This window comes from Agelaius tricolor, unplaced genomic scaffold (assembly GCF_023055355.1).
Source record: "Agelaius tricolor isolate 1412-34295 unplaced genomic scaffold, bAgeTri1.0.p SCAF_17, whole genome shotgun sequence".
Lineage (NCBI taxonomy): Eukaryota > Metazoa > Chordata > Aves > Passeriformes > Icteridae > Agelaius > Agelaius tricolor.
The window spans coordinates 12733950-12758504 of NW_027269277.1; the positions used below are offsets into that span (position 1 = coordinate 12733950).

A 24555-nucleotide genomic window follows, 5' to 3' on the forward strand; every position below is an offset into this window, starting at 1 on the left:
TGCTGTGCTTGGCCAAGCAGTGTGCTGGCAGAGCACACAACCCAAACCCTGGTAAAACATTTGCTTTACACAAAGGCAAGCTGAGAATAGAGAAGTGGAAACTGTCAGAAATGCCTGAATCAGGCACACAGCATTACCTTTATGCAATGTGACTTTGTCTCATACTGAAATAGGGCACAGCTGAATTTGTAAATAGCCTAGTATTCACTCCTCTGTCCTTGTGTAAATTAAACAGGGACCTTTTGAACGACAGCTCTGGTGTCCTCTGCATTCTCTTCTGGAGGCTCCACGTGGAGACACCTTGTCAGGTGACTGAGATCTTCCAACACCCATGCCATGAAACATATCGGAGATGAAGGCAACTTGCAGCCAATGGTGAGATATAGTGACACTGAAATATGGAAGCACCTACAAGAAAGATTTTTGTAGCTACTTCTATGACAATTCTGCATGATTTGGTGGCGATTTAAAAATTAAAATACACGGTAAAGCTTTATTTGCATTATTATCTTACAGAAAGCTTTCCTTTGAAGTGCAGTATTACATTAGTAATTTTGGGTTCAACTGTAACAGAATCTAATCTGGGCAGCTGCAGTCCTGACTATTAGCTGCTTTTATGATCTTGTGGATATTTTTTGAGTTGAGCCTTAATAGAAAAGTGTTACAGTGTAAATCTGTATATATTTCCTGGAAAATGGATGCAGTCTCCAGTCCCATTTGTGTTACTGTCCATGAGCCAGCACTGTTCAAGGTCCCACTTGTACTTACACAGCAGAACTTAGCATGGCTCTAGCAGCTTCTCAATGAGAGTGGTTTTATTAAGAAAATGTAGCCGAAGCTTCCCTGCTAAATGTCATTTATTTTATTTTTATTTGATTTTCCCATGTCACTCATGTCCTTGTTTTGCCACCTGCTCTATCTCAGTCAGCATATAATTTATGAAACGCTGTAAGAAGGATGGAGACAATCTTCCTCTTACTGTTCTGTACAACACAAAGACAAAGTGATCCTGGGTACAGGAACACAGCCATAGTATGGTTTCAAACTAGATCCGGAAAAAATCTGACTGATTTGGTAACATTGAGATTTCCAGGTAATTTAAAATGTGCCCATTTGTTTTTGCAGTGCAAAACTCACCACCAAGAACAAACTGTTCCTTGAAGTTAACGAAATGGGGATCAGAAGGCTGCTGCTCCAGTTGAAGTCATTTGGAATTTTGCCACTGGTACAACAGGGCTGAGATTTCATGCTGGGATCTAAATGTGAATGACCAACCCCATGCCAGAGGGGAAGCCACTCAGCCTTTTCTGTTTTGGTAGGCTCAATTGCAAAAATAGTTAAAAGCAAGACCATGCAAAAGTCACTCTGCCTCAAAGGTGAGATTTCCTGCGGAAAAAAAATGGTCCTGACTCTCCATTAGCAGTGATGTGTCATGACTGATTTTGGTGCAGATGCAAAAGAGGGCAAAGAAATGGATCTAGTACATTTTTCAAAAAACCAGGACTTCCAGGCTTCCACTCAGATATCACGAGAGGCCAAGTTTCTGCTGACCGTGCTTAACAAACATGTTCTCTTTGCATTTGTCTGTGCCAAACCATGAACACTTTAAGTAATTCTAAACTTCATCTTGATAGTTATTTTTCTTTTTCTCATTCATACTCTGACTTATGTATGATTTATAATGTTTCTACTGGGAAAGTTTCATATGCAAGTAAGCTTTCCCTTGTGAGAGTTTGTACATTACCATTTGGAGGCATCTTTTTACTTTTACTATAGTAATATTTCCTACATCGATTTTAAACTTCATCATTACTGGGAATTGTCTAGGTAATAATTTTAAAGATGTTAAAGAGCTGCTGGTATTTCATGCAAAAGCCTGACAAACACTCCATTAAAAATTGTGCTGGTGATAATTCATCCAAAGGCACACTTTTCTAATCCCCTTCTTTTATTACAGACTTTGCCACCTGAAGTTACACAATTTCTAAATACATGATTGGCCCCAGCTCCTCTTGTTTGTATTTTCCCCAGAGAAAGATGCTGAGTCAGACAGAGATAAAGAAAAAGAACCTTCTAACACAACTAGTTATCCATCGTGTTCAACCCAAGATAAAGAGGGTTGGGTTGCAACAGTCTTTGAAGCTTTCTCTTTATCAGAATCCTGTAAAAACCTCATATTGAGACTTCCCACAAATGGAAAAGAAATAGCAATTTTATTAGTACCAATGCAAGATCATCAGCCCGAGCTCATGTTACGCAATGAGCAAAAATGAGACGGCAACAATGAGGAGCATAATTTTCACTCCACTCAAGACCTTTTTTTCAGACATTTTCTACTCACAGTTACCCTTATTATTTGTTTTCAGTCACTATTCACACACTAGGCATATGGCATTCAACTTTTTATCTCTATATATTTTTACCTACCTATTACTTTCATAGGTATAACAAATTAGCTGCATTTTCATTCAGTTCTTTCACTAGCATTTTGAATTTAAACAGACAGTATTCAGATTACGTGGATTAATTAGATGTTTTATTAAAAAAAAAACCCAGGAAAATGAGTTGCAGAGTATAATATAAAACACAGCAGGCTTTGACTTTCTGCCTGGAAGCTGTTTAAAAAAATAATAATAATTAAGAAGGAAATGAAGAGTACACTGTATTCTGTGCATAAATAAGAGATATTAAAGGCAAATATTTGCTTTTAGATTATGATGAACTCAGATTTACACCAAAAAAAATGGACTTGAGATGTTAATTTAGCTAAATATGAGCTCTAATCAGTCATTCCTCCTGCATCATCTTCCATGGCTATGCATAATTATAGTAGAGGTGCTCATACTGTAACACAACCTTTCACTGTAAGCTACAGCCTGAGGATGTTTTCTCCCCTTATCCTTGAATCCCCTTTGCACAGCCCTAAGCCCCATCACACATTTAGAAGGAACAGTTCAAAAACTAGATGGAGTATAATAAATTAATCTGGACTTAGTGGGTGGATAAAAGGTCCAGCAGGGGTTTGTTACAGACCCTGGGGACAAGAAGAGAGAGGAAAATGGAATACTGCACAATGACATTAGTAAGGCAAACAGAGATAATACTCTGTGTGCATGTGTCTGTGTGTGTCTGCAGAGTGCTGGGGGAAGGGTGGCATCAGTATTCTCAGCCTTGAATCATCTTAATGTAATAAGGATTGAATACTGCCAGCCTGCTTCCAGACAGCCAAGGAAGGAGTGTTCCTACATCCCTCCTTACATTATCACACACCACCAAAGCACAGGCACAAGAACTCTACAGCAAGAAACAAACACTGTTAGCAAGGCTCCCTTCTGAACACTCCTGGGAATTGGAAACCTTTGTTCTCTGACCAGAGAGGGAAGGTGTGCGCAGCCCACATCAACTTATTATGGTACACCTTCATAATAGGAGATGCAAGAAGGAATTCTTGTGCTTTTCAATAACAGGTAAACACAAGTGTTAGATACCATAAACCAGGTTTGTCCTGATTTATACTCTTACATATAGTACTAGTGCCATATCAGTGTTTAGAGCCAAGGCAGATGCACTGTGTTTGGCTGGCCCTACCACCTTTCCAAGGAAAGATTAAACAATAAAAATGCTTCCGTCCTACCCATAAGTTGGTAAATGGGCTCTCCTTTCCACACAGACTTGGGCTTCCTACATGCTATGAACCATCTTCAGGAAGAACATCAAGGTAAAAGTGTATAACATCTTAAAGGAAACATTTCAGAATGCAGAGAAGCACACAGCAAAACAGAGTGCAAGGAAAGAAAGAGGGGGTTCAAATGGATTGAGAATTGCATTGTCAGAAGCCTACAAACCAATAGGTTTGGAAAAGTAATTTCTGATGATCCATTTCAAATTCCTACCTAAAATACAAAAGGTATGAATGAAATATTCCTGTCTTGAATATATATTCATCACAACTCAACGTGCAATATGCACTTTGAAATTGAAATGAAACAAAACTAATGTAATTGTAAAACATGCCTAAATAGCAGCTGCTCTTCATTCTCTTTTTCCACACCTACTGTAAGCAAGGGCTTGCCATATCTCATGCAACTTGGGTCATTACACATTATATTAAAGACTACAGATGCCAGTGCTTCAATTTTACTTTTCCAGCAAAATTCTGGATGACATCTTTAGCCAAACACAAGGAGAGGGAGAGATATATTGCACCTTCTACTCTACTGGGATCTGAGAAAACAAGTTGAAGTGCCTTCTACCACTACTTGCATTGACCAGATCCCCCTCTCAGCTCTCCTAGAGCTGTTGAGGAAAAGCAGGGACTTGAAGGAGGTCCTCGTGGACATCACTCATACTCTCCCCATGTCCACTCTTATCTAGAAAACTCTCCCAACACAGCAGACCTATGTCTTTTGAAGAGGAGCCTCCAATTTTGAGCCTAGCTTTAGTTTAAAAACATCATTTTTCTTGCACATTCTCTCAAAAGCTGCATCTGCAATGGAATCTTTAGAGTGCAAGAATTATGTGTGGTTACTGGCTTAATCTCTGCTGGATTGCCAATGGTCTATTTTTATCTCACGATCTCAGAACAATTTGGGATGTTGCACAACAACCAACAGTTCTGATGCAAAGAAATGGTAGCAATGCAGTTTTTCAAGTTAAAAATCTGGATATGATGCTGGATTGGCAACATCTGACTGGCTGAAGATTGTGAAAGAAAGAGCTGAAGTAAAGGACGTTACCCAGAACAGCTAGAAGTTAAAATAAGCCCAAGGTTATCAGGTCTTCAGCAACATCTTATATATAATAAAAAATACAAAGCTATGTAATTAACTGGACAGTGGAGAACATTTCCAGAACATGCAGAGAGAGTTCATTTTGAAGTCACAGCAATTTTCTTCATCTGCTGGGACTGCATCTGTCAGTTGCCAGAAAGTACTCAATGCTGAGTATCTCTATTCCTGCATAACTCTTACAAAACACAAAAAGAACACAAACAATGTTCTTCCTTTAATCTGTTTGTAAGTATATTTTAGATAAAGCTATTCTGATAGTTTAAGGCTATTTGTTCAGATTGCACAAGCTATTCAGTGCCAGAGTTATTTAAATCCTGAGAAGAGGTACTACAATAGATAGAAATGTTGTATGAATAGAACATAAATGATGATAATGGAAGGGCTGATTCAATAAATAGAAACTTTAAGCTGAAAGCATGAATGAGAAGGCACTGGATCTCCAGCTCCACTGATGTGGAACGTGGGGTCACAAAAAAATGAGGGCAAATGCTCCATGTTGCCCTGCCTAGGTTTATCCCAGGCTCTGAAACCTGGACACTTGGGTGAGCTACCGGAGCTGCCACCTTGAAATGATACTTGATACTGACAATCTAATCATCTGCAGCATTTTTGTATAGAATAAAGAATTAGCTGTAGTGAACTGGCCTCATTTCAGCCTGCATAATTACACCCTGCACACCTATGATTCCTTTGCCTTTTCTTAGGGGAAAAAAAGAACATGTTCTTCTCTTGCTGTAAGCCTTTTGCCTAGGAAATCTCAGCTATAGCTGCAATCATCTTGTGCTTAAGCTGATATCAAACTGTTAAATTTTCAATGTACTTTGAGATAATTTATTCTAAATCTTAAGATTATTATTGCAGACATCTCAAAGGACTACATATTCCACCCTGCATGTTCCAATAATGAGGCATGAAAGAGTAAACTGAGAGTTTGGTTTCTGATTCCTTCCCCTTTCTTGCCCTGCCCATTTATATGCTTTGAAAACTGAAGTCATAACACTGTCAGAACTTTTTTTTAGTGGTTTAATAAACATGACATGCTTGCACTTGCTTTGCATTTTAATAGCAATGCAGTGGCAATAAGACACTTCCACAAGTGCAATGCAATTACATAGGGTTTTAAGGGCTAACTTTCTGTCAGGCATATATATACACACATATTTTAAAATTCTTTTGTTCAAAACCTAAAAATCCTCTCTCATTTTTCACTTTCTCATTACGGATACCTGATTGCCTTTCAGGTGGAATTTGAAGGGCACACACCACTTAGAGCTGTTAAGAGCCAGATCTTTGTGACTGTATCACTATAGTTAGCTTCAGTGGAAACTTTTGAATGGCACCAGAAGAGTACCTAAGGAAGTGGTCACATTGTTGATCTGACAGTTTTTAATCTTTCTTTTTCTTTCTTGAGGACAGTTCTAACACAAGGGATCTGCTCCCTAATCTGCATATATATATATATATATATATATATATATATACATACACAGTTCTGCTTGATTGTATTTCTATTTTTCCTCTCCTGCCTTCTCTTAACTTCAGTGCTCTCCTATATTTCAGTACACACAATGAAATGTACCTTGACTGTGTCCAAGGTGTGCTGCTGCTCTGGTGTGCTGTGTTTCAGTGTGCTGTGTCTGGTGCTTTGACCAGCAGACAGATGTGACAGAACACTGAGGAGTGACCACTGAGAGCATCAGTGCTAAGAGCAACCATGGCCAAGCATTGCTAACACAAGAAGTTTGGTTCAGGATTTTAAACTCCCTAAGTATTGTAATGGCCTGTCCAGGGTTTTGCTTTGACCCATTTTAAATATCTTGTGTCTATTATGCGAGTAGACCTTCATTAACCTGCCCTGAAGTTCTTAAAAATTAAGTTAAATCTCACTAGAAAAGATTTAAGTAGTAAAAGGGTAGTTTTAGTTCTAAGGGATATAACTTGTACTGTGTCATGCTTCTGATTTTGGGCCATCACCCCCCCCCCCCCCCCCCCCCCCCTTGCCAGGCTCAGGGTGCCATTTCACTTATTTTTATTCAGAGGTAAATTGGATGACCAGGAATTAAATTAATTCCAGAGTCTGGCTCAAAGTGCATTAAAATAAACAAAAGGACTCATATTAACTTTAGCAGAATACCGACAACATTTAGCAGGGCACTATGGTTAACATAGTCCAAATATGCACATAGTTTTAAAGGAAAAGCTTCAATATTCCATGCTATACTGACAATATTTAATCTATGTTTATGCTAAGCAGCATAACTTTCTTTTATGTTTCAAATGTTAACATTCATAAATTTACAGTATAACATTGTATTTTGCTTTTGCATTAGGTTCAGCTAGACTGTTATCTTGACAAACATTTTCAAAAATTTTTTACTTACTAACTCAAGAGACTACAATCAAAATTTTTCTGCTACATACCTTCACTGGTCTAGGGATTATAGGCTTGAGCAACTTACATTGTATAATAAGCTGCCAAATGAGATGAGGTAAAACAGTAACTCCACAAAAGGATCTAATTCAGTGTACTTACTGTGTGCTGGCATTAGTCAGTGATTAGGTTATTAAATCCTCTCTAATTATTATTTGAAGCTTTTCATAAATAGCTTTTTGCAAAATGGATCTTATCTAAAAATTTAATTTATTGGATGTTTACAGGCTTAAAAAAAGTGATTTTATGATATAAACCCAGAATTACTTCCTTTTTAAATAAACCAAATTGGTGCTGTAATTGAGATGAGCATGCTATTTTTTTCACATGATAATCTGATATGGGACTTTCTTCTCTCAAGAGACTTGCTTGATCTGCTCTTTATAGACATTCAGTCTCTGTAAATATGCTTTTGGTTTCTTTATCAGTAATAGTATTAGACCTGAATGCTTCAGTATACAGTATAATGGGATATTAAAGGGCTTTCTGTATATGTTTTAGACAAGCTAGTCTAATAGATAGAAAATCACATTGCTTTCTTTCCCCTTTTTTTTCTCTCTGTCATTGTTTGCTTTTTCTTCCTGCTTGTACTTTGCTACTGAACCATCTGACTATCTGTGTTGCCATGGGAAGGACTGCAATGCCATAAATTCAGAGAAGATAAGTTCCTGTGCTCGTTTTTTTTTTCCATTTTATTCTTAAACAATCATTAGCACAGGTTAGCTGCTTTCATAAGGGTGTTCTGGCACTAGAAGAGGATTGTAAAATATTCATTTCTGGAAGAGATACAGCAAAAACATTCTACTCTTTTCACAGAAAGGAACCAACCTACACAGGCAAAAATCCATGCTTCCCAACTTGTAGATACCTGACTACTGAGAGCTGAGCCAAATTATGGGCAGTCATCCATCTAGTCTTATGGTAGCTAATGTGAATTTCAAAAATGCTACAAAATTGAGTTAAAAACATGTCAAATCAAAAAAACAAAAAAAGGTGCTGGATGCCTCAGAGGATTCAGGATGCAATTCAGAGGTTTTCATTTTCAAATCACTGGTCAAGCACCCCAAAGGCTAAAATTTGCCACCCTCTAAAATCTCTGAAGTGTGGCCCATCCAGAGGGAGCCCAGTGGCCTCAGCTCAGCAGCCAGTGCCAGCTCTTCCCACTGGACAGAAGAGCTTCCTTGTGCAAGCAGACTCTACTCAGTGGGCTCGAAAGGAAAAAGGCCAGAACATCTTCCACAAGCAGGTCCTCCAAGAACCACTGTAAATAACAGACCTGGGTTTGTTCAACAGAAAACTCCTTGAGCCACAAACTAAATGTCTTTGGACAATGGGGTCCTCAAGTCAAATCCACTGAAGTAAAAGGGAATGTCCCACCTGGGCATGGGAGAGGCAGAATCACACACTGTAATGGGATCTCACTTCCCCATGTAAAGCCAGACCAAGTGCCTTTGCATGTCAGAGTAGGGTCCTGAGTGCTGAACACTGCAAGGGCCAGTCAGCATCACCAGACCATATCCCCACAGTACCTGCTTTTCCCATCCCACATCAAGACTGGAGGCTCACACTTATTCCCTCGGGCTAAGTTCCAAACAGGCAGAATGAGGACCCTCACTGGTACTTGGCAACAAACACAACCTGGCCCTACTTCTGTCACTGTATTAATCATCAGTGCTGACATGAGGAACAGCTCATTTTGACCAGCAAACAAGAGAAATGTGATTCAGAAAACACAGGGAGAGCCATGCAAGGCTCAGGAAGCCGGGCGTAGACTCACCGTCCCGTCTGCAGCCACACGCTCATCTCACGTTTGGCTGATGGCTCTGTGCTGAGCTGCTCTGTTCAATATTTTGCATGTTGATTGGCTTGTTATTCACTTCTGCCTCTGCTGGAAGCCAGACTAACCTGTGGGGGAAGTGTGGAAAACAATTACAGTATATTGAAATGGTCATACAAGTGCAGTACACTGCAACACTTTACATAATTTATTAGGTGTTACTACACGCACTGGCACTCACATGACAGAGATCTTAACAAGACCAACAAATAGGACAACATCTGCATTCCTGTAAGAACATTTGAGATGAAAATTTAACATTAAACCAAAGCTGTACTTACTGCAGCACAAACACTGCAATCAAGTGGTCTGCCTTGACTTGCAATGTATTATGTTAACATAGTATAGTTGCCAGAGTAAAACAGAAATGTTCCTTACAACAGCAATTAATTGCTTGCTATTTTTGAAAATTAACAGTTAATATATTTTTCTAAACTAATCCAATTCAGTGCTACTCTGAATTTTCATGCATCATTTCTTTATTTTTGTCCCTATTGTGCACACAAGGTCAATTAACTGGTAAATATAATTATTTTACAAACATAGCAAGCAGCAGCTATTATAAATAACAACTTATTTGCATATTTCCTTGTTTCTGAAGAAAACATCAATGTTACAGGTCTGAAAATCTTTGCAACTCTAATATAGTGAGATACTGGTTTTAAGTAAATCTTCTGTTTCAGTAGGTATTCTAGTAAACATGCCATTTCTTAGATTAAAATCAGCAAGTAGAAGCTGGGTTGCAGATTTCAGAACTTGTCTCATTTGCATCTTCAAAATGGAATGGAACTGAAAGCTTTCAAGCTTTATTGTTCAATGCCACAATTCTGCTGCTCTTTGTAAATGAAACGGAAAAGAGATGTATGCGAATATATCACACATTTCAGGGTAAATGAGTTTTTCAAATTGTAAATGAATATCAGTGTTTGTAGTCACCTTCACAGCATTTCTGAAGTTGAAGCTGTGAGCTGAATTCTGACTGAATTCTATGAAAGATTTCAGAAAACATGACTCACAAGATTTTAATAGTCAGACAAAGACCCCTTTCTGACTCTATTTTTGATTTCCAGAGTCCCTTTAAATAAAGGAGATATTCAAGACTGAGGGACAATGGAGAACAGCTGCAAGGATGATTTCTTTTAAAAGGAGAAATCAAAGGGCAGCACTCCTCATGTGCACTATATATGGCAATCTCTTTGGCTGAATATCCAAGGACTGGCTGGTACTCACATGCTGTGCTGAAGCTGTGTGGCTAGAGAGGCTTTCCTAGACATATTTCTTGATGACAACTGCATGCTGTTGGATTTGTTTCAGTGGCTGTGAATCTGTGAGCCATGCATATTGTGTTCCATTTGCCACTTCACAAGAAAAAATATTTAGTGAGCTTATGGCAAGCAGGACACCTCATTTGTGCTGATTGGGGCAAATAGGGTGATTTGTAGATTCACACATGCTGAGATTCAGGCACTTTGAAAAAACTACATTGGGCAAATTTGAGATTTATGCCCCAGCCCCAATGCAATTCATGTGTTGGGGTGCTCCTACTGAGACCCACCAATGGGAGCTGACAGCTGCACACAGTGCACTGGAAACATTTTAGAGCTTGCTGTAAAGAAAATAGAGCAGTCTTCGCCTAGCAGGGAGGAAAATCGATGAGTCGGCACTTGGCAGTGGTGACCAGCAGGAGGATGCTTCTGATGAATGCTGAGTCATTGATTTCCCTCCCTGATCAGCAGCAGCTGCTCCATTCACACTGCAGAGCCTCCTCACTGCGACCACACGTGTCAGCAGCCTTTATTGGCATTAAAGCAAGAGGTATCAGCTGACAAGACACCCAATTTATGTATTTTTGGTTTCAATAGCACTACCTTACAATTTCTAAGTTGCTTCTCAGCTAGGGCACCTAAAAAGACATTGATATCAAGGTAGGAGATCCAATAGCACAGGCAGCTCACAGGTACAAGCAGTATTTGCATGACAGATGTGTGAATATCACCCAAGCCTTTGGTTTCTTTTCTCACCAGGAGGCATAAATTTCATAAACTCAGAGCACAGTCAAGCAAAGAGGTTAAGACATCATCTGAGAAGGTAGGCTGCAAGTCAGCACAAAGCTTACATGCTTAAAAGCAGACATATGTGTAAATATGCAGATGGACTGGGCTCTGCTCATGTGCCATGCCTTCAGCGTGTGTGCTGTAACATGGAATGGCTGAAGACCAAAGCATTATTGTAGTTTGCAATTTTATGACAGTAAAAAAGCAACAGGTAAAACAGGTGAGACTACAATGAATGACTACAATAAAAGTGTCGTCAGAGCAGGTTATTACAAATCTCAGCATTTGATGAGGATGTATATATTTCTTAACATGTTCCACCATTTGCTATATTGTTTACATTGCCAAAATTATTACTTAAGGAGCTAATGTGTTTGTGTATCTGTTTGAACTGATCTCTAAGGAAGCAGTTTACATATGAGGAAAAAAGAAGAGAAGGGGCTGTCATGAGATAAATGCTGTTTCTCAGGATCAAAATCGACTGAAATACACTATTTATAGTCAGGCACTTCACTGCTAGTAGCAATGCTGAGCCTCTACATTTCAGGTTACATTCATTGCAGAATATGCATGACTTTGCCTCAAAAACACTCACAGAAAAAGTCATAGGTCAGGCTTCTGTGCTTGAACTGGTATTTTAGCAAAAGCTCACGTGGCCAGCCACAAACCCAATCTCCCTTAACTCTACGGGTGCTTGTCCTCTGAGAAAGAGCCTCTTGACCACAGTGACAAGCCTGGATTCAGGAGAGCCCATCACTGGCAAACTGTATTTTCCTAGTTAATTCAGCTGCAGATTGAAAATTGATCTTTTATAGTTTGCTCCCTGCTTTCATAAGGCACAAGTCTACTTAAATTCTTTTGCTTTTTCAAGCAAGCCTGACCCGGCTTCAGTGAGTCCTGGTTAGAGCTGCATTGAACTCAGTGGTTTTAGTTTAGATAGATTTTTGGAAAGTGTACATCAGTTACAACATCCACTCAGGTTGAAGTGTTTCTTGAGCTTATGAACTCTAAAATTTAAGATAAGCATCACTGCCAGCACCTTTCCTTTGCCTTATCTGCCTGCATTTCTGAAAGCCAGCCTTCACTCTGCTGTGCCTGGGGCAACTGAGCAGGCTCCTCCTCATACCAGTGGCTGCATTAGCACAGAAGCTTTCAAGGATAACTGCTGCTCCTCGGGGAGCCCCAGAATAGGAGCAGGCAAGAGTGCTCTCATTCTTTTATTCCTTCACACGGCTGGGGCCTGAAGTGTCTTAGGCTGTGCTAAAAATCTGCTAACTTAAGAAACAAGTCTTTGAAATCAGATTGTCAGCTATATTGCAGGTAATGAGCTGTGCAACTTCTGAAATCATACACGTATCACTTTCTTTAAAATTGTTGACCAAGGGTATGAAAAATACAAAACAGAAATAGCAAATGAATTCAAAAATATAATGTGACCCTGTCTCATGTCTGAATTTCTTGGGTATGATCCACATGGACAGAAATGACTTGCACATTAGACGTTGCCACTGACGGAAGTAGCAGCGTTCTTGTAGTTCTCTATTTAAGTTGCCAATGATTTTAGTAAAATACTAACTCTGCAATCTGAAGGCCAGGTTCTGGTACTGACTGATGACCAGGTGACCAGGAATAGAAGAGGAATCAAATAAAAAATAAAGAACATGACAGATACTAAATAATTTCATTATTGACTGAAAATTAAAGAACACTCTATTCAGGACAGAATTCAGAGACAATAGAATACGTGGTGTGTAAAATGTTTTTAACTCCTATAACCCTGATCTGAAGGGGATATGCTACCCATAAATAATGAATTTCCAATACATATTATGCATATTGGGACACATAGGCCAAGTTTTCAGTAACAAGAAGTTTCATTAAATAGATGTTCCAATGAACAAGATTCTGCAATGTTTAGATCATATCTGACTAATAAAATTAAAGATTTAGACATAATTAATATAGATCCAGACATTTACCTAATTAAATTGAACAGGGTAGAAAAAATTGATTATACATTTCCTTATGAATGAAAATAAACATAGAAATTCGTGTTCTTCTAAAGATAATGTATAACTCTAATGCTTTGATGATATAAATCTCACATTTTTTTTAATGTAAGATTGCTACTGATCAGAAAAAATGTATGTTATTACAGTTAGTCAGTCAGATTGTCAAATCAGCATATGAGTTGATGGAACAATGACAATTTACCATATCTGAGAATCTGCTCATTATCTTCAACCAATGAGGAACACAGAATCAACATTTGTAAAGAGGAACAGTTCCTTAGAGGCACTATCAAAAAAACTTTTTCAGATGAAAAATGAAAATCAAAGATAACCCTGCAAAGGCTGTCACCATAACCAGTACTCCAACAGCTTCAGTATATGTAAAAGAAGAAAATTTATCTGAAAATAAATTCAAGAAAGGCTTCCCAAAATGATGTGAAATTCTGAGAAGGGGTTTAAAAGTTTTCCTGAGCTCTGAAATCAGATAAGATCTTGAGAGTAGACTTTGTCTAGATGGGGTAACATTTGGAGTCATTAGATTGTGTGTATCCCTTTCTGTTACATTCCTGAAAATAAAAGCAGAGTATTCAAGAACAGCCCCAAATAGGCTGCCTTTTGGACACAGAAGACATTCTTAAAATATATTCCAAAAATTCTCAAATGTTCAGAGAAACAGCTGTTCAATCTTATGTCATATCACTACACCATTCTTGTTGCAAAAGATAGAGACCTTGCATAATCAACATATTTTCCTGGCATGGTCTCCTATCACTCCTGTTCTCACTCTCTAACGTAGCTGCTGCATTAGCAGCACTTCTGTTTGACCACATATGCTGAAGATTATTTTCTAGAATAGACTTTCACAGTCAAAGCTTCCTGAATACTGCTGGTCAGAGCTGTCAGGACCCTTCTTCAAAGAAGATATAATTTTACTTTTAAAGACATCTGGTCAATATTTGTTAAAGCTTGTAGATTGGTTTGATGATGTCAGACTAGTAACTCCACTGATATAAAACTGATATAATTGTAATATAATCTGAAGAGATATGCTGAATTAACATCAGTACAAAATATGTCCCTAAAAACTACAATATAGGAAGACATTAGGCAGGTATGCATCTTTTACAAACTGATTTAAAAGTAAAACCTTCACTTTCTCTAGATGTAACTTGGGAATATTCTAGGCCTTAAGCAAAGCTATTTGAAGGTAGCATCCTAGTGCAGATAAGAACTGAATTTGGCTCAATGTGCATTCACTGGAGTTGCTCCACCCTGTAGAAACACCTCTCCCAGATCAGTATGGCAAAAATGTAGGACAGAGAGCAGACAGTACTAGTTCATTTTTGCTCACTTTTTAAAGCCTTCCTTGCAAGCATCTTTTCTCTCCCTCTGTGTACGTGCATGCGTCTACCCCTCCTCTTTCATTTCTTTTCTCTGTAGGGCATCAAAAGTGCTTTTCAGGTGGGAGGGCAGCAGTGTAAAATTGACTGCCATTCTAGTCAATTTGCTTCAGCAGCCATTCCATGTGTAAAGCACTTTATACAGAAGGAAGCTTTTTAGACATGAAGACCAAGAAATCTATTCTTTTACAGCCACAAAGTCCCTGTGAAATCAGGTTTCGAGAACTCACGCGAGGACAGAATTTGGCACAAAGCCCACTGGAAAAAAAAGCCCATTAAGATCTTGCAATCTCTTTCCCCTTGTTTTTCTTATTAGCAGAAGAAAAATAATTTGTTCTAGAGAAGAATGCCTTTACCCAGGACCTTGAAGCAGGCTGTACACAGTACCACTGGAGCATTTCCCACTGACTTCTACTGTCTGAAACCAAATTTTAGTTTTATTTTAAAATCAAATAGAGCCTACAGAAATACAATTATCTGTCTACATCCAGCTTGTGTGTCTCATGCTTGGTTGAGTTGGTATCATCCAGTGATAAGTACCATCCATTTCAGTCTTCTGGTGTTTACTGTTTTTCTATGACCTTAAATAACTTTTATTTAACTCAGTATTTAAGCTGTAAAGGCTGTAACCACCTTTAACCACTTTCACTTAATATGTTGAGGGCTGGTTTTGAGGACAAACACAATTGTTCTTGTTGCTGTTGATCTGGAAGGAAGGTCACTCTCACTGAAAACATGTGGTTGCTACTTGACATAGGAAAACCCAGCAGCCTTCCACGTGGCCAGGAGAACATCAGACCAGTCAGATATTTAGTGTAACAAACAAGTCCTTTAAAGACAAACAGTCTTACTGATTCTTTCTCACAAATGCTTCAAGGCCATCATTTAAGAAAAATCCAAAACAACAACTAGTTGCCAAGTCCATCATGTAATCCCAGTTATGAAAAGTCTGCTACTAGCAACCCAGAAAGTTGGCCAAAGAAACAGTGGGCCAACCTGCATCTCAAAAATATGGATGTGGCCTCAGGAGGCTCTTTGAGAGTGATTTAGACCAGTCAGGGCCAGCCCAGGGCAAGCAGAGAAACAAGTCTCCTGGAGAGGTTCCTAAAGCCTCTTGTTACAGGGCAGAGAATGCTGCAAAACAGGAAGGAACTTCAAGAAGAAAAGTTGAGGCTACCCCAAGACATCCTGAACTATATCCTTCTCATTCCAGACAGGCACTTTTTCTAACAGCTTAATGAAAAAAGGTAATGGTTCTACAGTAATTTGTGTTTATTGTCAAAAAAAGCTTTTGCCTAAAGCCTAGCAAAACATTTTATTTTGTGCTTGAATCACTCACTCTGTTCTGTCCACAAGGTTCTTCCCTTTGGCTTTGCACCAGCTTTCTTCTGTATTTGAAGACTGCTATCATGTTTCTACTCAGTGTTTTAACCTCTAGTCTAAACAACCCTCTTTTGTCATAGGTTTCTCTGTTCTGAGGCACATAAGAACTAAACCTTAACTTAGCGTGGAACTTTTCACAGCTGTAAAAGAGCAGAAATACTTCATTCATTTTGCAGACTGTGCTCCTGTTTTTAGAACTCAAAATTTCTCTCCTCCACTTTTTTTTACACTAGTATGGCATTCCCCATTCACATTCAAGTTGTAGATAGCTAAAACCCTTAATTCCTTTCCTTTATGACTGTAAATTGGTTGGTTGTTTCTCACTGAGTTGATTCTATGAATGATTCTTCTTGTCTAAGTACAGACACTGGACTTATTTTTAATTGCATCCTGGGGTTTTTTCATACCATCTTTCTAATTTGTAAAGATCCCTTGAAATTCTAATCATGTTCTCCTCTACACCTGGAGTCTTCAAAGCTTTGTGGTATCTGCAAATTTACTATGAACATTCCTTATCCAATCAATGAAGTCACTAATGAATATTTAACAGTATCTGGTTCAGGACAAATCCATGTGAAACCACATTTGATATATGCTTTTCTATTTCCAGTAAATCATTGGAAACTATTCTTTGACTTTGTTTTCCCAGCTCATTTTGCTAATAGTCCATAGTAGGTCTTTTCTAGATCTTGTTTTTCCAGCTTAAGACAATGTTATGTGAAACAAGAATGCTTTAAAGCATCTCTAAAGTTAAGATCTCTAGCTTCAAGAGATATGAGATAGAAACACAGTTCCTAAGCTTCTAGCAGCTTTGCACCTGCAAAGAGCCCTTCCTGAGCAGTTCTACACCCAGAGGGTGTTATCCTTTCACTTGCCCCAACTTTCTCCCACTGTAAAGAAATCACATTCAAGGGAAAAAACCCCATTGAGCTGATACAGAAATTCATGGAGTTTGGAGTAGTATGAACTATGTAGATGAAGTTATAAAGTTATGCTGCCTATGAGCATTCCTTTATACCCTGGAAAAATTTTATAACTAAAGATCCCTGTTCCCACCTTCCAATTGTGGCAGGATTCTGCAGGTATGTGCAACAAAAGCTATTACCTCCCAACCACTTCATCCAATCTAGCCAGTTCCATCAGTTTTACCTCCTTCACCTCTACCAGTGCTGGAGAAAGGGAGTATCCAGACCCAGACTTGTGTACTAGCTTGGCCCAGCTGGTTGATCAAAGGAAGGAATGTTGGCCTGAATATCCTCAGTTACGTGCATTACATTAGGCCCTTATCATTACTTTGATGTCAGTTTTTGTGGTTTAATTATATGCTAAGATGTATTCTTAGGTAAGCCAGGAAGAGCTGTCCTTATGACTCAACCAGCTACTTTTTGGCCAGCTGACTGTACATTTAATTAACATCTTGGGCATCAGTTCTGCAGTCCTACCCCAGGCAAATCTCCCATCAAAGTGAATGGGAGTTACCATCTGTGCAGGGCTGCACAGAGAGTCAATAGAACAGCACTACAAGTTTGGGCAAACAGTCAATCTTTATGAATTTTTAAAGCTATTAAAGTTGTTTTTAGATTAAAATATTCCTTTTCGTTTCAAGAGATTAGTTTTTTTCCTTAACTAGTGTGTTTGAATCATTTCTAAGCTGCATACTGGTAAAAACATTGAGAGGTCTTTTGTACTCAGTCTTTTAATTTGTATTCCTTCCTTGGTATGGGGACATTTGAGCATGGTGCATCTCACGGAAGCAGTGTATATGTACCACATCAAGTGCATAGGAGAAAAGTTACTCCTTTGACATAGATAAATGTGCATTTTAAACTCCAGGTTGAAATATACACTCTGGTCAATGCCCAGAGGCAGCAAACATAGCAAACATGTAGGTATTTAATGTTTGGTAGTAAGCTAACATTTATCCCATTGAGCTTCATGGTGAATCTGCTCAATTTCACAAAAAAAAAAAAAAAAAAAAAAAAAAAAAAAAAAAAAAAAAAAAAAAATCAATTCTCAAGCACTGAGAATTGAAGTGTCTGAAGCACTGTCCCAAAATTTCAAATTCTGCTACTGGATAACCTTAATCAAAAATACATACTATAAAATCGAATAAGTGATGAGTCACAACCATTTGGATCTTTCACAACACTGATTTAAGAGGCAGTATAAGAACACAAACAAATCCATGATGGTATTAAAGACTTTGGAAAAAGCTCAGTGGGATTGAGAAGAGCTGAATCCCATGCTAACCTCTGCCTTTCCCAATTCAATCTGCTTTTGCTGTTACCAAGGACGCAGCTTCCACAACAGCGCTGGGTCCCTTGTTAAACTCTGCTCACCTCAACACAACCTCATCCCTCTAAGACTGACAGACTTCCCACACCAGTCACAGCTCTGCTTCACTTCTGAGTTGTCTTAGAGACAAGAAGGTGCCTCGCTGGCTGAGAGGGACAGAGGACAGCAGAGCTTGCCTCAAGCACCAAGTCAGTGCTCTGGAGCTGCAGCAGAAGGGCTGGAGCAGCAGACAGCACTGATGCTTGAGGGGGACAGAAATGGGTTGAAGACCAGAGAACAGGATATAATACCTCTACTGCAGCATCAGGACAGCCCAACAATGCTGTGTATGTCTAATGCACATGTTGTATGGGATTGTCCAATGTGTTTGTTTTAAAAAGCAGGTGAAATCCAAGCAAAGACCCTGCCAAACTCAGAAATGTAATTTGGATTGAAAGAATTTGTTATGCTTTGCCTCAGAAGGCAATAACCTTTATTTGGCCCTCAACCACAGTGGCCACAAGAAGTAGCAGTAAACTGCATCTGTGATTCGGGAAAGAGTAAAAAACTAAGAAAATCAGTGATAGACCAAAAATATCTGCACTGGAAACATATATATACTGTGTCTCACAGAAAGGCTGTTCTTTGGCAGAAATAACAGACACTAGTTTATTTTGTGGAACAGGAGACAGAAGAGATTTTTCATACTGAAATGATCAAAGAATAAATTTAGGTTTTTGTTTTCTCTGTATTGTGTTTAATTAGGGCAGAGGAAAACGGGGAGGTGGGGGGAGGAGAATTTAAGAATGTGGCTGTCCTTAAAGAAGGTTTTCAGCAGTGAACAGTGCTGGGTAGAAATCTATCTTGCACTTGTCACATCTATATTAAATTATCTACTTTTTTCATTTTACAAGGGAAGACGTGAGCAGAACATTACTCAGCTGTCAGGATACAGGGCTGTGCTGCTGAGCAGAGTAAAGTGAATATATTCTACAATGCTGCAAATCCAGCACAAAGGTACCAGAGGAGGGATCTGTGTCACCAGTTTTTCCTCCTGTGTTCCTGGAAGGCAGTTTTCAGTAGGCTTTGTTTTGACTGCTTTTTGCTATGATGATATTTAAACACGATCAATGGCCCTTTCTTCTGTAAGAATAGTGTCTCCTGACTACAGTGTTACAGATAAGGACTGGAAAAATATTTTTAGCTTTCATCAAATACAACCTGACCAATGTAAAGCTACTATGATGACTTATACAGATCCTTGCCTAAATACCAAAGGGTAGTAAAGAACAATCCTTGCAACTCAGTTTTTACTATGCTTTGCATGTATTTGGCATGTCAGAAAATTAGCAGGTTATAAGAGCATTAAGAACGTACTAAGAATATAATCAATATCATATTTGTGCTTCCCTAGACTATAAATATGATAAAACAGAAACAAGACTACAGAATTTCCTGATAATTCCCCACTTCTATCTTGAAATCTGACCTTATGATTACAGATTTTGCTGTAATCAATTTTCCCACTTCCAAGAATAAACATGTAAAAGAGAGTCTTATATTCCTTGCAAGGACAATTTTAGATCGCAGAGTGGTAAGACTTCCAGGGTTCAAAAAATGCCAGAAAGCTAAACCTGAGTGACTGAACTGTGACCAGGCAGACAGGGAATATGCTAAAAGTTATATTATAGAAAAATAAATGCTGAAAACCGAGATAGTTCCTGTGCCTATCACTTCCTTCATTTGCATGTCAGCAGTGCTTTTTATGACATTTCCCTGACTGTCAAGGTAGTACTGTACTTTTTGGTATGGCAAGAAGTTGAATGAGAGCTCTTTTATGTGAGAAAGTTATATACAATAAAAATAGAAAGTCATATTTCAGTGTGCTAGAAACTTTTCAATGTATGCATGTACTCAGTATACTGCAGAGTAACATCCCTTTATGTTTACTACTAGCTGAGAATATCAGAACATAATACTAATCTGTTAGGGCTGTCCACATTCAAAGCCTAATATATCACACAGTTCATCAGACAGAAAAATTGCAGAAGACAAACAAAAGAAAAGAAGAAAAAGCAAATTTACTCTACTAAATAAGCAAGCAACCACAAAGGCAAAATATCAAATACCAACCCTGAGACATTTCCCATAAAAATACAAACATCCCACCTCTTAACTCTGTTCCTAACTCCCACCCTGGTGAGTCATTGTGCACAAAGAGCTGGACATTATTTGTTTGCCAAGAACATGTTTAATCTAGAATCTGCAGACTGACACCAGAGATGCAAGAGATGCATACAATGCACTTCCCCAGCTCATTTTCAATAGGGGAAAACACCAAATCAGCTGCCAAAACAAGTGCAAATCTTCAGTGTCATCAGAAAGCGCTGAACTTAGACTATGCCGTCTGTCTCGTCTGCTCAGTTTCGTTTCCCCTCTCACAGATTCCTTTCAGCAGTTGCACTTCATGTGGCATTGGGTTACACAGAAGCCTGCTCAGCTCTTGTTTGATCTTGTTTGTTTACCTTAGTCATGTTATAAACACTAAATCTATTTTCCAGCTTATGACAAATGTGTCCATTATTCTTTCTTTCCAGCATCCTTATGCTGGCCTCAAAAATGCTGCTGTTTTCTAGTTTCCATTTTCTCCTTTGACAGAAACAGCTACAGAAGCTTATGCATAATTTGGCTTCTAAAGTTCACCAAGCTTTTGCAGTTCCTTACTTGTATGCTGAATATGGAGACAAATACAATTTTTAGGTTTTTTTCAACTACTTTGGTGGAATGAAAAGGCTAATTGACAGTCTAAGCCCCAACTATGTAATTTATCTCAGCTCAGGCTAAATTGTGGCAAAATACCTTGAAAAAGGAAAGCAGAAGGCAACAGATCTCTACCTCAACCAGATGCTTTTGCTAGGAAAAATAAACTTCCATCTTTCCAATTAACTGTAAGTCAGGAGAGCCCAGGCTGATACCCACTCCCTTGAGCTTGTTAGTCTGAGAATGCTGCTGAACCACCCCATGAATGAATTTCTGGAACAACACTGACAGTGCATCCCTGAACCACCTCCAGCTTCCACCTGTGCCAGTGGCATATCTCATGGATGTCTGCCTTTCAACATTTCTCATTTAGCTGTATTCCAAAACTGAGGAGCAGTATTTTCCCTTAAAACAAAGACAGAACTTACCAGAACACTGTTTGATAAAAAGAACGTTCTTCTGTACTGCTGAACATCCTGCACTACTAATAAATTCATAATGAGAATAAAAGGTGTTCAGCTCAGTGGGGAAAGGATAGATCCTCATACTCCTTATAAATATACATACATATTTTACAAAGATCATTTATAAGTCAGATCTAATACCTCTTTGTGTCTCAGCATACGTCACAGTTGAGCCGACCATGCTACACAGAGAGCCACCACACCACTTCAGGAGGCTGCAAGCTTCTGCCCTTGGTGTTCTTTGCCCAGCCTTTTATCCCCTCCTGTTGATGCAGTGCACCTGTGTGCCCTCTGTCCCCTTTGGTGGTTGGTCAGTGCCCTGGGCACTCACTGCTCTCAGTGCTGCTCACCTGCTGCTCACAGCTGTGGCCCATTAGGGATGAGGCTGGGCCACAGCCCCACTCCCAATTACCACAAACTGTGTGCCTACATCTTTGCACCTTCTGTAGGAGAATATTGGAGACAATGATGTAATTAGTCTTTATGCCATTTGAGGAACCTCCTACATACACTCACTGTGAGACTGCTAATAACCAGCATTCTAAAGAAAGAAATGGCTTTATCTGCTTTGGAGTATATTTCTATGTATTAGGGTATTTCAAAGGCATTTCAAAGTCACACAGCAAGATCTCATTCCAATGCTGACTCTGACTTCTATGGCAGCAAGAACTGGACTCTAAGATACTGCCCAGTTTGCAGAAGCAGAAAACTTTTTCAAAACCTGCTCTCTGAAACATATGAACTCAGGTCTTTCTAGTCCTTTACACCACAGCTTGGCAGTGCCACTGGAAAGCAAGAATGCTATGGATCTTCTTCATTATTAGCCTTTTGCCCAAGATGCTTTCCTCACTATTTGATTTTTTTTTTCCTTTCTATATTTTTGTTTAGCTTAAGAGGTTCTGCAGCAGCTGCTAGAATATGGATGCCCAGGACCCATTGTGGCATGATGAAGTGTTGTGCTAAAGCTCTCCAGGCTCATGTGACAGTAATCCCTCCCCTCCCCATGCACATACACTGTGTGGATCTGTCTTGACATCCACCCTAAAATTTCCCAGAGCTTCCCTTCAAGACCTCAAGGGAGATATCTTTACAGTTCATGTGCCTTATCACTATTATTTTCAAACAATGTGGTATGTGGAAGTAAATGTCCTGTCCTCACACAAGGGAGACAGGCAGTAAAACCAGAGTGCCACTGTATGAATTAAGAGAAAGATGAAAAACATTGAGATAATGTTGTTAACCACAGCACCTGACAAAACATAGTATTGTTCATTAAAAAAAGCTCATCTAACACCAAATTCCTAGTGTTTTTATCTCAGCATATAAAATTCACGCATGTAGTTGTTAAACTATTAATAAAAATTAGATTACATGATACAGGTGAACTACAAATGACAGGACTTACTCTCCCTATTCTCTCCTACTGACATTTTTGCTTGTGGTTTTATATCCCACTGTTATTTTTTAGGTCACTTCAGTTGTTTTGGAAAAGGACTGTATTTTTACTCATTTAAATGTAATATACATGTACTTATTTACCCAGTAAATAATAGGAAGAGTTTCTGATAATTTGGGAAATCCAATAACATATTATTTATGAACTCTATTTGAAGTTGAGGAGGGACCAAGAAAAACACTGAAAAGGATAGTTTTCCTGTGAGGAGAAAAGTGTTTTTTAATCTATAGAACTCCTGACATTGAAAGAAGCTGACTGGAAAGGTCAGAGTGCCACTCTATGTTTGAAGGGCAGGGCCTTAGCTAAAGAGGTACTTAAAGAGAAGAACTCAGAAATCCTGGCAGGACATATACCCAAATCCTAAAGAATAACTGTAAGCACTTAGAACAGCCACAGAAAATGTCAGGGGAGAGGTGAGTGTTCTATATGGATATGCCAATTTTTCATGCTAAAGCAAAGAGGATTTTCTCTTAAAATCCCTCTGCAGGATGTGATGACTTCCTTGTCTGTGTTAGTGACTGTGTGGCTGAAACTGGTCCATCAGACAAAGAACGGGAGAAAGAGATGAGAAAGAACCTCAGCAGGTTAAAACTGCTCCTGGAACTCAAGGCAAGGGGGACTGAAAGACCCTCCTTTTAAGCAGTGATGTCAGATGGAATATCTGTGCCAGAGAGGATGGCAGAGGTGGTGCCTGGAGCATAGGAAGTGATCCTGGGGAAGTCTGGAGTCATGTCTGTAAATTCAGACACAATCCCCTGAATGCTGAATTTCAGGAATGTTACCAGAGCTGTGCAACAATCCTCACCAGCAGTGCTGCTTGTGAATGCACACATAAAACTACTGTCAGACATGGAACAACACCTTGAAATAGCTGCTTGGTGTCTCCAGAAAGAACTGATTAACTTGAGCACTCCACCTTCCCGCAATTACAAAACATTCATGAAATTCAAACCCCACAGAAAAGCTGGGATCTGAATGTTCAGAAATACTTGGGAAGTGGACAATTACTTGGCCATTTTCTAGAAAGACTGAACTGTAATCTAAATTAATGGAGTGCACTATGAGTCACACAATTATTTCACAATATATAATCATCAGGCATCCATCCCATTTGTTTAACAAATTTTGTAAATTTTCTAGTGAAAGAAGAAAACAGTAAAAACCCTAATCTAAAATCAAAAATCTACTGCACTTCTCATTATTACTGCACAGGTCCTCTACCTGTTTGTATTTCTCTGGGCCAGCCTCCACATCAGGAGGCTGTAGCCAAAAGCACAGCTGTTCTGCATACTCACTGCCATGTCCTACAGTTAAAAACTTCACCAAATTCAGCCCCAAAGCTTCTTAAACAGAGCTACATTTGGTAGTGCTTGTGCACAGCACTGCTGGTATCGAGGCGTTTGATATTGAAATCTCACATATGCCCTTCTTTCTAAAATAATTAGTGATTGTAATTTTGTCCCAGGCTGTGCACTGTCTACTCAGACACCACACAGAACCCATGGCTGTGCCATCTGCAAATACATTTGAACAAGGAAGTTTTGAGCACCTGCCAGAAAGCAGAATATCAGCAGAAAAATACATTTACTCAAAGAGAATGAAAATTTGCATGGCAGCAGAAAGAAACCAAACATTGCCATCACCATTATGCTGCTGAAGTGCTATTGTAAATGTGCAGTGATTGTTTGCTCACT

General features: G+C 38.9%; 1 protein-coding gene across 2 annotated transcripts in view; it reads right to left on the reverse strand.

The window, feature by feature from the left end:
- MAMLD1 (mastermind like domain containing 1) overlaps nt 1-24555 on the reverse strand; it is a 242912-nt gene that overhangs the window by 165641 nt on the left and 52716 nt on the right. For both annotated transcript variants that reach the window (XM_071442516.1, XM_071442517.1), the window contains exon 3: nt 8999-9126. The gene's annotated coding sequence lies outside the window, so the exon portion shown is untranslated. The remainder of the gene's footprint in view (nt 1-8998; nt 9127-24555) is intronic.